The sequence below is a fragment of the Cherax quadricarinatus genome, chromosome 32 (genome assembly GCF_038502225.1).
Source record: "Cherax quadricarinatus isolate ZL_2023a chromosome 32, ASM3850222v1, whole genome shotgun sequence".
Lineage (NCBI taxonomy): Eukaryota > Metazoa > Arthropoda > Malacostraca > Decapoda > Parastacidae > Cherax > Cherax quadricarinatus.
In genome coordinates this window covers 36,690,944-36,709,240 of record NC_091323.1, presented here as the reverse complement: position 1 = coordinate 36,709,240, position 18,297 = coordinate 36,690,944, and the positions used below count along the sequence as shown (strand labels likewise).

At 50.0% G+C, this 18,297-nt stretch overlaps 1 protein-coding gene across 8 annotated transcripts in view; it reads left to right on the top strand.

Annotated features, from left to right (window-relative positions):
- Nucleotides 1-18,297, top strand: part of LOC128690237 (plasma membrane calcium-transporting ATPase 3) — a 559,190-nt gene that overhangs the window by 500,062 nt on the left and 40,831 nt on the right. The gene's annotated exons all lie outside the window — the stretch shown is intronic.

Sequence of the window (18,297 nt, the reverse complement as noted above, 5' to 3'; positions counted from 1 at the left end):
CTTTGTCCTTTTTATCTCCTTGCATACCCTGAATGTTTGCAAAAAGGAATCAGGATTTGCCATTTGAAATGTTTTGGTTTGGTGTGTATTTAGTTAGTACTACTGGTACTACTGGTAATGTACTGGCTGGTATGTCCCCTGGTGTACACCCCCCTGCTTTCTCCAGTATTGATTATACACTTGTTTGTTGTATATTAGACCCTGTTGAGTGTATGACTCACCTCTGTCACATCTGTAGTATTTACCTGTTTGTCCTCTCTTTTTTGTATGCTCGTTTCTCTTTTTGTCTTAAAATTCTGTTCATTTTTCATTCCTCAGCTTTCTCTGAGCTTCAGTAATGCTTTCCACATCACTGGATGGAAGTACCTGGGAATATATGGTATAAAATACCCACACAATGGAAAAATAAACACATAAGCAGTATAATATGATCCTTTATTGACAACGTTTCGCCCACACAGTGGGCTTTAGCAAGTCACAAACAGATCTACCTGGGTGGAAGGTACATGAGTATTTATACTTATCCAATCTATACTTATACCTATCCAGTCTCTCTTTAAAGCTACCCAAGGTCCTAGCCTCTATCACCCTAATTGGAAGATTGTCACATGCAGCATTCTCCACCTGACTCCATCCTATAAATACTCACGTACCTTTCACCCAGGTAGATCTCTTTGTGTGTGTGGAAAAAGACACTTATGTACAGTTCAGGACATTTATTAAAGGAAACGTTTCGCCACGAGTGGCTTCTTCAGTCCTAATACAGAGAAAACTAAGAAAACATTTATATATATAGTGGCGGGAGTCAGGTGAGGTGACGCGTGGGTAGAGGTGGTAGTAGTAGTAGTAGTAGTAGTAGTAATGGAGCTAAGGAGGTGAGGCTAGAGAGGGACCTGCTGGCATTAAGTAACACCAGTTCCCAGGATGGGTAATATCCTCTTGCTTAGTAATTTTGAAATACCGTAACTACCGGATTTTTGCTTTATAGTGTTACTGACAGAAATTAGTGCAGCTTCAATGCATTTTCTCCGTCTTAAGTCGTCTTCTTTAATAACTAGTTTAGCTTCATTGAATTTCATGAGGTGTCCAACATCGTCTCTATGTTGAACACATGCGTTTTTGTGGTCATCATTTCTGCAAGCATTTTTGTGTTCTGCTATTCTAATGTCCAGAGTTCTGGCTGTTTCCCCTACATATACTTTGTCACACACCCCACATGGTATAGTGTAGATTCCTGCACTTGTGCCAGAATCATGCTTGGGTTTTTGTATCAGGTTCCTAATAGTAGTTGAAGAGCTGGTAGATATTTTAGCCAGTTTTCTGTCAAACATGTTTGAAACATTAGTGGCAACGTTGCTGACCGGTAAAACGATGTAACTTGGAGGCTTTTCTTCAATTTGATAGGTGTTGGTCTTGCTGAGGATACGTGCCGCACGTTTCCTACAGTCACGTATGAAGTGTAGGGGAAAGTGCAGTGAACTAAAAGAGTTGGTGATGTATGTACATTCTTCTTCGAGGAACTGTGGACTGGAAATTCTGTAGGCTCTCAGAAAGAAGCCAATAACTACCCCTCTTTTAGTTCTTGTGTCATGGTGAGAGAAGAAATGTAGAAGATCGTTCTTGTAGGTAGGCTTCTGGTAGACTTTAAAAGAAAGTTTATTTTCCCCTGTGCGTAAGAGAACGTCGAGAAAAGGTAATTGGTTGTCCTTCTCCTCCTCTAGTGTAAATTTAATAGTAGGTTCCAGAGTGTTGATGGTGTTGAGGATGTCCCGTACGTCAAGATTTTTGGGTACAATGACCAAAATATCATCTACGTACCGCATCCATGTAACTGAGCGAGGGATGTTACTGAGGATCCTTCTTGATTCCAGGTCCTCCATATATAAATTGGCAAGAACTGCACTAAGGGGGGATCCCATGGCTAGTCCGAAGAGTTGTTTGTACTTCTTGTCCTCAAACCTAAAACAGTTATAAAGAACACAAAGTTCGACAAGGCTCACAAAATCTTGGCGGGGTACAGGTAACTCTGTATCATCTTTAATCACCCTGCGAAGAAGATCAATGGCTTGATCAACTGGGACATTGGTGAATAAGGCAGTCACGTCAAAACTTGCAAACTTCTTATCACTCATGTCGAGATCCCTGATACGGTTAAGGAGGTCACCCGAATGCTTTAGATGAGCCTGACTGATTGTACCCAGGAGCTTTGACAAATATTTCGCCAAAACTCCTGCTAGACTGTGAGGGGAGCTGCCACTATTTATATAAATGTTTTCTTAGTTTTCTCTGTATTAGGACTGAAGAAGCCACTCGTGGCGAAACGTTTCCTTTAATAAATGTCCTGAACTGTACATAAGTGTCTTTTTCCACATCTTGTCGGTATCACCATACCATTTCCTCAGATCTCTTTGTGACCTGATAAAGCCCACTGTGTGGGCGAAACGTTGTCAATAAAGGATTACATTATACTGCTTATGTGTATATTTTTCCATGGAGTACCTGCATTCCTCCTCAGAGTGACACTTTCCCTTCCTTACCAAGTTTGCACATTTTCTGGTGTGTTGATATCAACATTTTCTCCCATATAGGAACATCCGTTTAGCATCGTATTTGTAGCTGTTCTAACCGTCTACATTTATTACGTTAAGACTCATTTTTATTTTTACATTTAATTTACACCTCTAGGCGAGAAATGTAAAATTCTGCAAAAATAATAATTTATCTTATTCATCCAAGGAAACAGAGGTACATGCGGCATATATATGTATACTACACAAGTGTTGACACATTTACCTAACGTTTTGTCGGTAATTCTCCCATTATTACATAGTCACATAGCACAATACTGTTAGCGCACCTCTTCTGTGGATATCGCGTAATGATGACCTTTTACGTAAACGCACTCATCGTCCAGATAACCAGGACCAGCAAGATCATCTTCAACATCCTCATAGTCTTCACGCTCCTCTGTTGAACCCTCTTCCTCCTCTTCCTCTATCTCGACAACCTTCACATTTCCAAACTTAACTCTTCTCTCTTAGTGTACGAATTACAGCAGCTGTCTTCTCCTGAGCAGTTGCAATACGACGTACATGAAAGATTTCTTTGTATATAAAACATGAAATTTTGTACCACATATTCCACAATCAATGTATGGGTCAGTAGGCCTGCTGCAGTGCTCCTTCTTTATGTTCTTATGTGTAAGCCACAGCCTACAGTGCTACACTTCTTACCTTGTGCCTTAGTAACATTGACAATGAATCACGTTAGCCAACTCTAGTGTAACTGGGTCACTCTCAGCAGCTTGTATCTTCCAGCCAAAGTGAGTGATATTAGACTCAGGCCAGGGCTTGTTGGTCTGTTGCTCTCCACATCATGACCTGAAGATGGACCCGAAATATGTGCAGGAACAGGTTGTTGGATGTTGGAGGCAGAGCCTTGATTTTGTAATTTCTTTGTGAAGAGTGTGAAGTGGACAGATTCCATGGATGTCATCGGCAGCTGATCATACTGATGAGGTTTTTGTTCCCTCCTTGAGATCTGTTTGTGTAGCTCCCACCCTTCATCATAGCACACCAGACAAGCCTGGAAAGTCCCGAGCGACCAAGGTGTTTGGTGCACTGATCTTGACTTTGGCATATTGATGTGAGGTCCTGTCACACCCACTGAAGGCATACATGCCAAGCAGCTGGAGGCACTTTGGCCCTAGGCCAAACTCAGGATCGCATCCCTTTGTTCAGTGCCAGCAGTGTCCCATCCCACCGCTCCATCTGTACCTTGCACTCCAGCTCCTCCCTATACATCCAATAGACCAGAAGGATAGACACATCTGTGTCGTCGCTAAATACACGGATTACGCCCTTGTCAGAATTGGCTGCCTCAAGGACACAGGAGATGTTATGTCTGCCCCATTATGACCAAAGTCACCATCATCCTCTCTCCATTGTCACATTCTCTCCTAGACAGAAGGTAAACAACACTTGCCAGCCTCCGCTTGTCGTTCTTGCTCTTCAAGACTGTATCTCTAGTGGGTAGAGGACTGGTGACTGACAGCTTGTAGTCGATGAGAACCTCACTCGCCAGTCGCATTCTCTCGTGATCATTGGCAGAGATATCTTGGTATTTCTCAAAGACAGTGATTTTCTGAGTGCGATTTGGATAATGACTCAGACGACTTTGATGGATGTGATTAGATCTGAGGGACTGTCTCCGCGAGGCCACACGATATGAAAGAACAGTTGTTAAACATCCACAATGAAAATGTCAGCAGCTGTTGGTGAGATCTCGAGCACAAGATCGTTTACGGTCCGCATAGAACCAATAAATCATTTGATTTAAATTAGAGGGAACGCCTTAAAGTCTTAAATATGTACTCAGTGGAGCGAATGAGAGAGAGAGAGAGAGAGAGAGAGAGAGAGAGAGATGATAATATATACCTAGAAAGTACTTAAGGGGTCTTGTGCCAAATCTACACATGCAGTATATCAACATACTGGAGTGAAAGATGTGAGAAAAAGCGCAAAATAAATCCAGTGGAAAGCAGGGGCGTAGTGGGCACAATAAGGGAACACTGTATCAACATCCGTGGCACCAGATTATTCAACATCTTACCAGAAGATATCAGAAACACTGCTTGGACAAGTGTAGTCTTCAAGAGGAAACTGGACAAGTATCTTCGCCAGGTGCCAGATCAGCCAGGCTGTGATGAATATGTGGGTCAGTGGGCCACCAACAGCAACAGCCTGGTTGACTAGGCAAGCACCAGACAAGCCTGGTCCAAGGCCGGGCTCTGGAAGTTGGAGAAATTCTAGGAACTTATCAAAGGTAAATTTTTATGAAGTTCAGAAGATGTTTGCCTCCTCCTCCCTAGATAGAACAATAAGAACTATGATGACTTAGGCACAAGAATTAACAACTGGGCGTCTATATTACATACTGAACTGTTTGCCGTCCTAATGGCGCTGAAGTTAACTTATAGCACTGAGTTTGACACTATGATTATTACTAGTGCTATGTCATAATAGCACTAGTAATAGCACTGGTTGGCTCGCACTTCCCATCAATATTTGCATCAGATATTTCGAAATTTTGCATTACAAATAAGAAATAAGGTACAAGAAATAAGGACGATCTAGGCAACTTTTTTCTTATTTGCATCAACCAACTCGAACTCCTGCATAATACAAATAAAGAAGATCCAGCCAAATAAAGCCAGATTTAGATAGTATATTATTCACCATAAAATTCTGGATCATTTGAGCTTAGTTAGAATTCTCTCTTACATTTTTTTTTAAAATTTGATCCCTGCGGTCCAGTTATTTTTGACGCCATCTTGTATTTATGAAATTACGAAAATTGAAAAAAAAAAATGATGTAAGGGTAACTAAGCTAATTGTTTTTTGGAACTCCATTTGAATACAAAAAAAAAAATCCATAGGATAGAACATCACTAAATGTAGTATTGAATATATAGTAATATCAGATGAACTAAAAGGTGGAGGTGGTCCTTTCATGTCTGCAGGAGGCACACAACAACCTCGTAATCCTAGCTTTGTGATAAACAACTCATATCTAGTCTGTGAGTTCCCAAAAATAATCCATGGGCATTTTGTGTAGTGTAGTAGTGTACAGTAGCCTGGTAACCACTAGTATAGGTCTGGTTGAAGCAAGATTTACAGGATACCCGTCACTCCCTGACTCACTACACACTTCCCTCAGCTGACTTACTTATCATTCTCTCCCTCTCCTCCTACCTTCCCTTCCTACTCCTCCTTTCACTTCCATTATATATAATAATAATTTGAAAGGTCATAGTATGCATTTCCTTACGGACACTAAATCATTACATGTTTATGGAGTTCTTTATGCTTATGATTTCAATCCAAAATATCGACAGCAAATCAAAAATAATAATTAAGATATAAATGATAAAATTACAAGCAAAATATAAAATTATATTTAGCAGTTTGAAAAAGTTAAATAGCAATTATTGAAATTACATTGAAAGATGAATTTAAATTAAATATATATATATATATATATATATATATATATATATATATATATATATATATATATATATATATATATATATATATATATATATATATATATATATAATGTCGTGCCGAATAGGCAGAACTTGTGATCTTGGCTTAAATAGCAACGTTCATCTTGCCATATAGGACAAAGTGAAAATTTGCGTATGCAATAATTTCGCCAAAATCATTCTGAACCTAACGAAAAAAAAATATATTTCACTGTGTTTGTTTAGTATTAAATTATTGTAAACAAATCTAAAATATATTTAGTTGGGTTACATTAAAATAAATTGTTCTTGTTATAATAAGGTTAGGTAACTTTTCTAAGATACTTTTGGAGCAAAATTAAAAATTTTTACATTAACATTAATGAAAAAAATATATCTATAAACGTATAAGAGGAAAAACATCTATTAAATGTACTTGTGTGTACAACATATTTTATATCAGGTAAGACCTAAGTGCACTTAATCGTCTTAAAAATTATTGAGAATGAATGATATGTAAACTGACCATAACCGTTTCCTTAATAAGTGTCTCTTATTTGGAAAGTATTTCGGAAGATTGCAAAACAGTGGTGGCATCTACGGAAACCAACTGTGTTGGTGATGGTGGGGGAGTGCAGTCTCCCTCTACCTGTGTTGGTGATGGTGGGGGAGTGCAGGTCTCCCTCTACCTGTGTTGGTGATGGTGGGGGAGTGCAGTCTCCCTCTACCTGTGTTGGTGATGGTGGGGGAGTGCAGTCTCCCTCTACCTGTGTTGGTGATGGTGGGGGAGTGCAGGTCTCCCTCTACCTGTGTTGGTGATGGTGGGGGAGTGCAGTCTCCCTCTACCTGTGTTGGTGATGGTGGGGGAGTGCAGTCTCCCTCTACCTGTGTTGGTGATGGTGGGGGAGTGCAGTCTCCCTCTACCTGTGTTGGTGATGGTGGGGGAGTGCAGTCTCCCTCTACCTGTGTTGGTGATGGTGGGGGAGTGCAGTCTCCCTCTACCTGTGTTGGTGATGGTGGGGGAGTGCAGTCTCCCTCTACCTGTGTTGATGATGGTGGGGGAGTGCAGTCTCCCTCTACCTGTGTTGGTGATGGTGGGGGAGTGCAGTCTCCCTCTACCTGTGTTGGTGATGGTGGGGGAGTGCAGTCTCCCTCTACCTGTGTTGGTGATGGTGGGGGAGTGCAGTCTCCCTCTACCTGTGTTGGTGATGGTGGGGGAGTGCAGTCTCCCTCTACCTGTGTTGGTGATGGTGGGGGAGTGCAGTCTCCCTCTACCTGTGTTGGTGATGGTGGGGGAGTGCAGTCTCCCTCTACCTGTGTTGATGATGGTGGGGGAGTGCAGTCTCCCTCTACCTGTGTTGGTGATGGTGGGGGAGTGCAGTCTCCCTCTACCTGTGTTGGTGATGGTGGGGGAGTGCAGTCTCCCTCTACCTGTGTTGGTGATGGTGGGGGAGTGCAGTCTCCCTCTACCTGTGTTGGTGATGGTGGGGGAGTGCAGTCTCCCTCTACCTGTGTTGGTGATGGTGGGGGAGTGCAGTCTCCCTCTACCTGTGTTGGTGATGGTGGGGGAGTGCAGTCTCCCTCTACCTGTGTTGGTGATGGTGGGGGAGTGCAGTCTCCCTCTACCTGTGTTGGTGATGGTGGGGGAGTGCAGTCTTCCTCTACCTGTGTTGGTGATGGTGGGGGAGTGCAGTCTTCCTCTACCTGTGTTGGTGATGGTGGGGGAGTGCAGTCTCCCTCTACCTGTGTTGGTGATGGTGGGGGGAGTGCAGTCTCCCTCTACCTGTGTTGGTGATGGTGGGGGAGTGCAGTCTCCCTCTACCTGTGTTGGTGATGGTGGGGGAGTGCAGTCTCCCTCTACCTGTGTTGGTGATGGTGGGGGAGTGCAGTCTCCCTCTACCTGTGTTGGTGATGGTGGGGGAGTGCAGTCTCCCTCTACCTGTGTTGGTGATGGTGGGGGGAGTGCAGTCTCCCTCTACCTGTGTTGGTGATGGTGGGGGGAGTGCAGTCTCCCTCTACCTGTGTTGGTGATGGTGGGGGAGTGCAGTCTCCTGCTACCTGTGTTGGTGATGGTGGGGGAGTGCAGTCTCCCTCTACCTGTGTTGGTGATGGTGGGGGAGTGCAGTCTCCCTCTACCTGTGTTGGTGATGGTGGGGGAGTGCAGTCTCCCTCTACCTGTGTTGGTGATGGTGGGGGGAGTGCAGTCTCCCTCTACCTGTGTTGGTGATGGTGGGGGAGTGCAGTCTCCCTCTACCTGTGTTGGTGATGGTGGGGGAGTGCAGTCTCCCTCTACCTGTGTTGGTGATGGTGGGGGAGTGCAGTCTCCCTCTACCTGTGTTGGTGATGGTGGGGGAGTGCAGTCTCCCTCTACCTGTGTTGGTGATGGTGGGGGAGTGCAGTCTCCCTCTACCTGTGTTGGTGATGGTGGGGGAGTGCAGTCTCCCTCTACCTGTGTTGGTGATGGTGGGGGGAGTGCAGTCTCCCTCTACCTGTGTTGGTGATGGTGGGGGAGTGCAGTCTCCCTCTACCTGTGTTGGTGATGGTGGGGGAGTGCAGTCTCCCTCTACCTGTGTTGGTGATGGTGGGGGAGTGCAGTCTCCCTCTACCTGTGTTGGTGATGGTGGGGGAGTGCAGTCTCCCTCTACCTGTGTTGGTGATGGTGGGGGAGTGCAGTCTCCCTCTACCTGTGTTGGTGATGGTGGGGGAGTGCAGTCTCCCTCTACCTGTGTTGGTGATGGTGGGGGAGTGCAGTCTCCCTCTACCTGTGTTGGTGATGGTGGGGGAGTGCAGTCTCCCTCTACCTGTGTTGGTGATGGTGGGGGAGTGCAGTCTCCCTCTACCTGTGTTGGTGATGGTGGGGGAGTGCAGTCTCCCTCTACCTGTGTTGGTGATGGTGGGGGAGTGCAGTCTCCCTCTACCTGTGTTGGTGATGGTGGGGGAGTGCAGTCTCCCTCTACCTGTGTTGGTGATGGTGGGGGAGTGCAGTCTCCCTCTACCTGTGTTGGTGATGGTGGGGGAGTGCAGTCTCCCTCTACCTGTGTTGGTGATGGTGGGGGAGTGCAGTCTCCCTCTACCTGTGTTGGTGATGGTGGGGGAGTGCAGTCTCCCTCTACCTGTGTTGGTGATGGTGGGGGAGTGCAGTCTCCCTCTACCTGTGTTGGTGATGGTGGGGGAGTGCAGTCTCCCTCTACCTGTGTTGGTGATGGTGGGGGAGTGCAGTCTCCCTCTACCTGTGTTGGTGATGGTGGGGGAGTGCAGTCTCCCTCTACCTGTGTTGGTGATGGTGGGGGAGTGCAGGTCTCCCTCTACCTGTGTTGGTGATGGTGGGGGAGTGCAGTCTCCCTCTACCTGTGTTGGTGATGGTGGGGGAGTGCAGTCTCCCTCTACCTGTGTTGGTGATGGTGGGGGAGTGCAGTCTCCCTCTACCTGTGTTGGTGATGGTGGGGGAGTGCAGTCTCCCTCTACCTGTGTTGGTGATGGTGGGGGAGTGCAGTCTCCCTCTACCTGTGTTGGTGATGGTGGGGGAGTGCAGTCTCCCTCTACCTGTGTTGATGGTGGGGGAGTGCAGTCTCCCTCTACCTGTGTTGGTGATGGTGGGGGAGTGCAGTCTCCCTCTACCTGTGTTGGTGATGGTGGGGGAGTGCAGTCTCCCTCTACCTGTGTTGGTGATGGTGGGGGAGTGCAGTCTCCCTTTACCTGTGTTGGTGATGGTGGGGGAGTGCAGTCTCCCTCTACCTGTGTTGGTGATGGTGGGGGAGTGCAGTCTCCCTCTACCTGTGTTGGTGATGGTGGGGGAGTGCAGGTCTCCCTCTACCTGTGTTGGTGATGGTGGGGGAGTGCAGTCTCCCTCTACCTGTGTTGGTGATGGTGGGGGAGTGCAGGTCTCCCTCTACCTGTGTTGGTGATGGTGGGGGACTGCAGTCTCCTGCTACCTGTGTTGGTGATGGTGGGGGAGTGCAGTCTCCTGCTACCTGTGTTGGTGATGGTGGGGGACTGCAGTCTTCCTCTACCTGTGTTGGTGATGGTGGGGGACTGCAGTCTCCTGCTACCTGTGTTGGTGATGGTGTGGGAGTGCAGTCTCCTGCTACCTGTGTTGGTGATGGTGGGGGACTGCAGTCTTCCTCTACCTGTGTTGGTGATGGTGGGGGACTGCAGACTCCTGCTACCTGTGTTGGTGATGGTGGGGGAGTGCAGTCTCCTGCTACCTGTGTTGGTGATGGTGGGGGACTGCAGTCTTCCTCTACCTGTGTTGGTGATGGTGGGGGAGTGCAGGTCTCCCTCTACCTGTGTTGGTGATGGTGGGGGAGTGCAGTCTCCCTCTACCTGTGTTGGTGATGGTGGGGGAGTGCAGTCTCCCTCTACCTGTGTTGGTGATGGGGGAGTGCAGGTCTCCCTCTACCTGTGTTGGTGATGGTGGGGGAGTGCAGGTCTCCCTCTACCTGTGTTGGTGATGGTGGGGGAGTGCAGTCTCCCTCTACCTGTGTTGGTGATGGTGGGGGAGTGCAGTCTACCTCTACCTGTGTTGGTGATGGTGGGGGAGTGCAGTCTCCCTCTACCTGTGTTGGTGATGGTGGGGGAGTGCAGTCTCCCTCTACCTGTGTTGGTGATGGTGGGGGAGTGCAGGTCTCCCTCTACCTGTGTTGGTGATGGTGGGGGAGTGCAGTCTCCCTCTACCTGTGTTGGTGATGGTGGGGGAGTGCAGTCTCCCTCTACCTGTGTTGGTGATGGTGGGGGAGTGCAGTCTCCCTCTACCTGTGTTGGTGATGGTGGGGGAGTGCAGTCTCCCTCTACCTGTGTTGGTGATGGTGGGGGAGTGCAGTCTCCCTCTACCTGTGTTGGTGATGGTGGGGGAGTGCAGTCTCCCTCTACCTGTGTTGGTGATGGTGGGGGAGTGCAGTCTCCCTCTACCTGTGTTGGTGATGGTGGGGGAGTGCAGTCTCCCTCTACCTGTGTTGGTGATGGTGGGGGAATGCAGTCTCCCTCTACCTGTGTTGGTGATGGTGGGGTAGTGCAGTCTCCCTCTACCTGTGTTGGTGATGGTGGGGGAGTGCAGTCTCCCTCTACCTGTGTTGGTGATGGTGGGGGAGTGCAGTCTCCCTCTACCTGTGTTGGTGGTGGTGGGGGAGTGCAGTCTCCCTCTACCTGTGTTGGTGATGGTGGGGGAGTGCAGTCTCCCTCTACCTGTGTTGGTGATGGTGGGGGACTGCAGTCTTCCTCTACGTGTGTTGATGGTGGGGGAATGCAGTCTCCCTCTACCTGTGTTGGTGATGGTGGGGGACTGCAGTCTCCCTCTACCTGTGTTGGTGATGTTGGGGGAGTGCAGTCTCCCTCTACCTGTGTTGGTGATGGTGGGGGACTGTAGTCTCCCTCTACCTGTGTTGGTGATGGTGGGGGAGTGCAGTCTCCCTTTACCTGTGTTGGTGATGGTGGGGGAGTGCAGTCTCCCTCTACCTGTGTTGGTGATGGTGGGGGAGTGCAGTCTCCCTCTACCTGTGTTGGTGATGGTGGGGGAGTGCAGTCTCCCTCTACCTGTGTTGGTGATGGTGGGGGAGTGCAGGTCTCCCTCTACCTGTGTTGGTGATGGTGGGGGAGTGCAGTCTCCCTCTACCTGTGTTGGTGATGGTGGGGGAGTGCAGTCTCCCTCTACCTGTGTTGGTGATGGTGGGGGAGTGCAGTCTCCCTCTACCTGTGTTGGTGATGGTGGGGGAGTGCAGTCTCCCTCTACCTGTGTTGGTGATGGTGGGGGAGTGCAGGTCTCCCTCTACCTGTGTTGGTGATGGTGGGGGACTGCAGTCTCCTGCTACCTGTGTTGGTGATGGTGGGGGAGTGCAGTCTCCTGCTACCTGTGTTGGTGATGGTGGGGGACTGCAGTCTTCCTCTACCTGTGTTGGTGATGGTGGGGGACTGCAGTCTCCTGCTACCTGTGTTGGTGATGGTGGGGGAGTGCAGTCTCCTGCTACCTGTGTTGGTGATGGTGGGGGACTGCAGTCTTCCTCTACCTGTGTTGGTGATGGTGGGGGACTGCAGTCTCCTGCTACCTGTGTTGGTGATGGTGGGGGAGTGCAGTCTCCTGCTACCTGTGTTGGTGATGGTGGGGTAGTGCAGTCTTCCTCTACCTGTGTTGGTGATGGTGGGGGACTGCAGTCTCCTGCTACCTGTGTTGGTGATGGTGGGGGACTGCAGTCTTCCTTTACCTGTGTTGGTGATGGTGGGGGACTGCAGTCTCCTGCTACCTGTGTTGGTGATGGTGGGGGAGTGCAGTCTTCCTCTACCTGTGTTGGTGATGGTGGGGGAGTGCAGTCTCCCTCTACCTGTGTTGGTGATGGTGGGGGACTGCAGTCTCCCTCTACCTGTGTTGATGGTGGGGGAGTGCAGTCTCCTGCTACCTGTGTTGGTGATGGTGGGGGAGTGCAGTCTCCCTCTACCTGTGATGGTGATGGTGGGGGACTGCAGTCTTCCTCTACCTGTGTTGGTGATGGTGGGGGAGTGCAGTCTCCCTCTACCTGTGTTGGTGATGGTGGGGGAGTGCAGTCTCCCTCTACCTGTGTTGGTGATGGTGGGGGAGTGCAGTCTCCCTCTACCTGTGTTGGTGATGGTGGGGGAGTGCAGGTCTCCCTCTACCTGTGTTGGTGATGGTGGGGGAGTGCAGTCTCCCTCTACCTGTGTTGGTGATGGTGGGGGAGTGCAGTCTCCCTCTACCTGTGTTGGTGATGGTGGGGGAGTGCAGGTCTCCCTCTACCTGTGTTGGTGATGGTGGGGGACTGCAGTCTCCTGCTACCTGTGTTGGTGATGGTGGGGGAGTGCAGTCTCCTGCTACCTGTGTTGGTGATGGTGGGGGACTGCAGTCTTCCTCTACCTGTGTTGGTGATGGTGGGGGACTGCAGTCTCCTGCTACCTGTGTTGGTGATGGTGGGGGAGTGCAGTCTCCTGCTACCTGTGTTGGTGATGGTGGGGGACTGCAGTCTCCTGCTACCTGTGTTGGTGATGGTGGGGGACTGCAGTCTTCCTCTACCTGTGTTGGTGATGGTGGGGGACTGCAGTCTCCTGCTACCTGTGTTGGTGATGGTGGGGGACTGCAGTCTTCCTCTACCTGTGTTGGTGATGGGCAGGTGGTCGGGGCGTCATACAGTGCCCGCTGCTGGGCAGGTGGTCGGGGCGTCATACAGTGCCCGCTGCTGGGCGGGTGGTCGGGGCGTCATACAGTGCCCGCTGCTGGGCAGGTGGTCGGGGCATCATACAGTGCCCACTGCTGGGCAGGTAGTTGGGGCGTCGTACAGTGCCCGCTGCTGGGCAGTTGGTCGGGGCGTCATACAGTGCCCGCTGCTGGGCAGTTGGTCGGGGCATCATACAGTGCCCGCTGCTGGGCAGTTGGTCGGGGCGTCATACAGTGCCCGCTGCTGGGCAGGTGGTCGGGGCGTCATACAGTGTCCGCTGCTGGGCAGTTGGTCGGGGCGTCATACAGTGCCCGCTGCTGGGCAGTTGGTCGGGGCGTCATACAGTGCCCGCTGCTGGGCAGTTGGTCGGGGCGTCATACAGTGCCCGCTGCTGGGCAGTTGGTCGGGGCGTCATACAGTGCCCGCTGCTGGGTAGGTGGTCGGGACGTCATACAGTGCCCGCTGCCTGGGTAGGTGGTCGGGGCGTCATACAGTGTCCGCTGCTGGGCAGTTGGTCGGGGCGTCATACAGTGCCCGCTGCTGGGTAGTTGGTCGGGGCGTCATACAGTGCCCGCTGCTGGGCAGGTGGTCGGGGCGTCATATAGTGCCCGCTGCTGGGCAGGTGGTCGGGGCGTCATACAGTGCCCGCTGCTGGGTAGGTGGTCGGGGCGTCATACAGTGCCCGCTGCTGGGCAGTTGGTCGGGGCGTCATACAGTGCCCGCTGCTGGGCAGTTGGTCGGGGCGTCATACAGTGCCCGCTGCTGGGTAGGTGGTCGGGGTGTCATACAGTGCCCGCTGCTGGGTAGGTGGTCGGGGTGTCATACAGTGCCCGCTGCTGGGTAGGTGGTCGGGGCGTCATACAGTGCCCGTTGCTGGGTAGGTGGTCGGGGTGTCATACAGTGCCCACTGCTGGGCAGGTGGTCGGGGCGTCATAGTGCCCGCTGCTGGGCAGGTGGTCGGGGCGTCAGCCGTGTACTTCTAGGCTCGGGGAAAGCCGATGTCTGTATAAACGTTGGTAATTCATACTGACAAAAATAGTTTAAAAATACATGTGATAAAACAGGAACATTTTTATTCAAGGTTTCGGTCCTGGGACCATCTAGGTCCTGGGACCATCTAGGTCCCGGGACCGAAATGTTTTCTAGCAGAAACGTCCTAGTGTTTAAACACCTGGCCTCTTAAAGCAACCTTGATGTTGTTTTGATTGGTGGGGGATTAGGGGGATGCCTGACAATATTCAGACTGGGGGGAGGGGAGGTGTCTACGAAGATTCATTATTATAATCTTGAGGGAACGCTAAACCCGTTGGATTATACAGCGCACGTGGTGGGGGGATGGAAGGTATTCAGGCTCCATTCAGGGAACCGGAGCACTGATCCAATTCCCTAGATCAAGAGTCCCTCACCATCCTCAAGGAACCTCCCTTGAGGGGTACGAAGATTCAGCCAGAGGGGAGGGGGGTGTCTTACAAGATTCAGGCAGGGGAGGGGAGGGGGGTGTCTTACAAGGTTCAAGCAGGAGGAGGGGAGGCGTCTACAAGATTCAGCCAGAGGGGAGGGGGGGGGTGTCTTGCAAGGCTCAGGCAGGGGAAGGGGAGGCGTCTACAAGATTCAGCCAGAGCGGAGGGGGTGTCTTGCAAGGTTCAGGCAGGGGGAGGGGAGGCGTCTACAAGATTCAGCCAGAGGGGAGGGGGTGTCTTGCAATGTTCAGGCAGGGGGAGGGGAGGCGACTACAAGATTCAGCCAGAGGGGAGGGGGGGTGTCGTGCAAGGTTCAGGCAGGGGGAGGCGAGGCGTCTACAAGATTCAGCCAGAGGGGAGGGGGGTGTTTTCCAAGGTTCAGGCAGGGGGAGGGGAGGCATCTACAAGATTCAGCCAGAGGGGAGGGGGTGTCTTACAACGTTCAGGCAGGGGGAGGGGGAGGAGTCTACAAGATTCAGCCAGAGGGGAGGGGGTGTCTTACAAGGTTCAGGCAGGGGGAGGCGAGGCGTCTACAAGATTCAGCCAGAGGGGAGGGGGGTGTCTTGCAAGGTTCAGGCAGGGGAAGCAGAGGCGTCTACAAGATTCAGCCAGATGGGAGGTGGTGTCTTGCAAGGTTCAGGCAGGGGGAGGGGAGGCGTCTACAAGATTCAGCCAGAGGGGAGGGGGTGTCTTACAACGTTAAGGCAGGGGGAGGGGAGGCGTCTACAAGATTAAGCAAGAGGGGAGGGGGGTGTCTTGCACGGTTCACGCAGGGGGAGGGGAGGCGTCTAAAAGATTCAGCCAGAGGGGAGGGGGGTGTCTTACAAGGTTCAGGCAGGGGGAGGGGAGGCGTCTACAAGATTTAGCCAGAGGGGAGGGGGTGTCTTGCAAGGTTCAGGCAGGGGGAGGGGAGGCGTCTACAAGATTCAGCCAGAGGGGAGGTTACCTGGAGGTTATTCTGGTGATCAACGCCCCCGCGGCCCGGTCCATGACCAGGCCTCTCGATGGATCAGGGCCTGATCAACTAGGCTGTTACTGCTGGCCGCACGCAGTCCAACGTACGAGCCACAGCCCGGCTGATCCGGCACTGACTTTAGGTATCTGTCCAGCTCTCTCTTGAAGGCAGCCGGGGGTTTATTGACAATTCCCCTAATGCTTGATGGGAGGCTGTTGAACAGTCTTGGGCCCCGGACACTTATGGTGTTTTCCCTTAGTGTACCAATGGCGCCCCTACTTTTTATTGGGGGCATTTTGTATCGCCTGCCCAGTCTTTTACTTTCGTAGGGAGTGATTTCTGTGTGCAGATTTGGGACCATTCCTTCCAAGATTTTCCAAGTGTAGATTATGATATATCTCTTCCTCCTGCGTTCCAACGAGTACAAGTCAAGTGCTTCCAAGCGTTCCCAGTAGTTCAGGTGCTTGACAGAACTTATACGTGCAGTAAAGGATCTCTGTACACTCTCTAGATCTGCGATTTCACCTGCTTTGAATGGAGATGTTATTGTACAGCAGTATTCCAGCCTAGAGAGAATAAGTGATTTGAAAAGGATCATCACTGGCTTGGCATCTCTCGTTTTGAACATTCTCATTATCCATCCTATCATTTTCTTTGCACGTGCGATCGTGGCACTGTTGTGATCCTTGAAAGTGAGATCCTCAGACATTACTACTCCCAGGTCCCTTACATTATTTTTCCGCTCTATTGTATGGCCAGAGTCTGTAGTATACTCTGTTCTAGTTATTATCTCCTCCAGTTTTCCATACGGAGTAGTTGGAATTTGTCCTCATTGAACATCATATTGTTTACCGTTGCCCACTGGAAAACTTTGTTTATATCTTCTTGGAGGTTAACCGCGTCCTCAGCAGATGACAGCCTCATGCAGATCCTAGTATCATCCGCAAAGGATGATACGGTGCTGTGATGTATATCTCTGTCTATGTCTGATATGAATAAAATGGGGGCGAGCACTGTGCCTTGTGGAACAGAGCTCTTCACTATGGCAGCCTCCGATTTAATTCTGTTGACCACTACTCTTTGTGGTAAATTAGACACATGTGCAACTCTTGGGTATCTTTATTGAGGAAACGTTTCGCCACACAGTGGCTTCATCAGTCCATACGTAGGAGAAACTTTCAAGTTTCTCCTACGTATGGACTGATGAAGCCACTGTGTGGCGAAACGTTTCCTCAATGAAGATACCCAAGAGTTGCACATGTGTCTAATTTATCAACATGTCGGTTCTCTGAACCATTCATCTACAAAACTACTCTTTGTGTTCGATTTGTTAGGAAGTTGAAGATCCATCTCCCCACTTTCCCAGTTATTCCTTTAGCACGTATTTTATGGGCTATTACGCCATGATCGCATTTGTCAAATGCTTTTGCAAAGTCTGTGTATATTACATAAGCATTCTGATTTTCTTCCAGTGCATCCAAGGCCATATCATAGTGATCCAGTAGTTGTGAGAGGCAGGAGCGACCTGCCCTGAACCCATGTTGCCCTGGATTGTGCAGATTTTGGGAATCCAGGTGATTTGCAATCCTGCTTCTTAGCACTCTTTCAAAGATTTTTATGATGTGGGACATCAGAGCTATTGGTCTATAGTTCTTAGCTAATGCTTTGCTGCCACCTTTATGGAGTGGGGCTATATCCGTTGTTTTAAGTGACTGTGGAATTTCACCCATGTCCAAGCTCCTCCTCCATAGTGTACTTAGGGCACGCAAGAGGGGTTTCTTGCAGTTCTTAATGAAAACAAGAGTTACACGAGTCTGGGCCCGGGCTGAGTGCATGGGCATATTGCCAATGGCTTTTTCGAAATCTATCGGAGTTAGGGTAATGTCGGAAATCTAGCATACATTTATGGAGTTTTGAGGCTCATTCATGAAGAAATCATTTGGGTCGTCGATCCTCAGACCGATTAGTGGTTCACTAAACACAGAGTCGTACTGGGATTTCAATATTTCACTCATTTCCTTGTTGTCATCTGTGCAAGTTCCATCCTGTCTGAGTAAGGGCCCGATACTAGATGTGGTATTTGCCTTGTTTTTGGCATATGAAAAGAAATATTTTGAATTTCTTTCAATTTCACTAATAGCTTTAAGCTCCTCCTGTCTCTCCTGGTTCCTGTAAGAGTCATTTAACTTAAGTTCGATAGTTTCCACTTCCCTGGTCAGCGCCTCCTTTCGTGTATCAGATATTCTAGCTCTCCTGAGGAGCTCAGTGACTCTTCGTCGTCTTCTGTAGAGGGAGCGTCTTTCTCTCTCCAGTTTACTCCTGCTATTCTTCTTTCTTAGGGAAATATGCCTAGAACATGCTTCAGCTGCCAGGAAGTTGATCCTTTCAAGGCAGTGGTTTAGATCCATGGGAGGGGGGTGTCTTACAAGGTTCAGGCAGGGGGAGGGGAGGCGTCTACAAGATTCAGCCAGAGGGGAGGGGGGTGTCTTGCAAGGTTCACGCAGGGGGAGGGGAGGCGTCTACAAGATTCAGCCAGAGGGGAAGGGGGTGTCTTCCAAGGTTCAGGCAGGGGGAGGGGGGTGTCTTGCAAGATTCAGCTAGAGGGGAGGGGGGTGTTTTCCAAGGTTCAGCCAGAGGGGAGGGGGGTGTTTTCCAAGGTTCAGGCAGGGGGAGGGGGTTTTCAAAGGTTCAGCCAGAGGG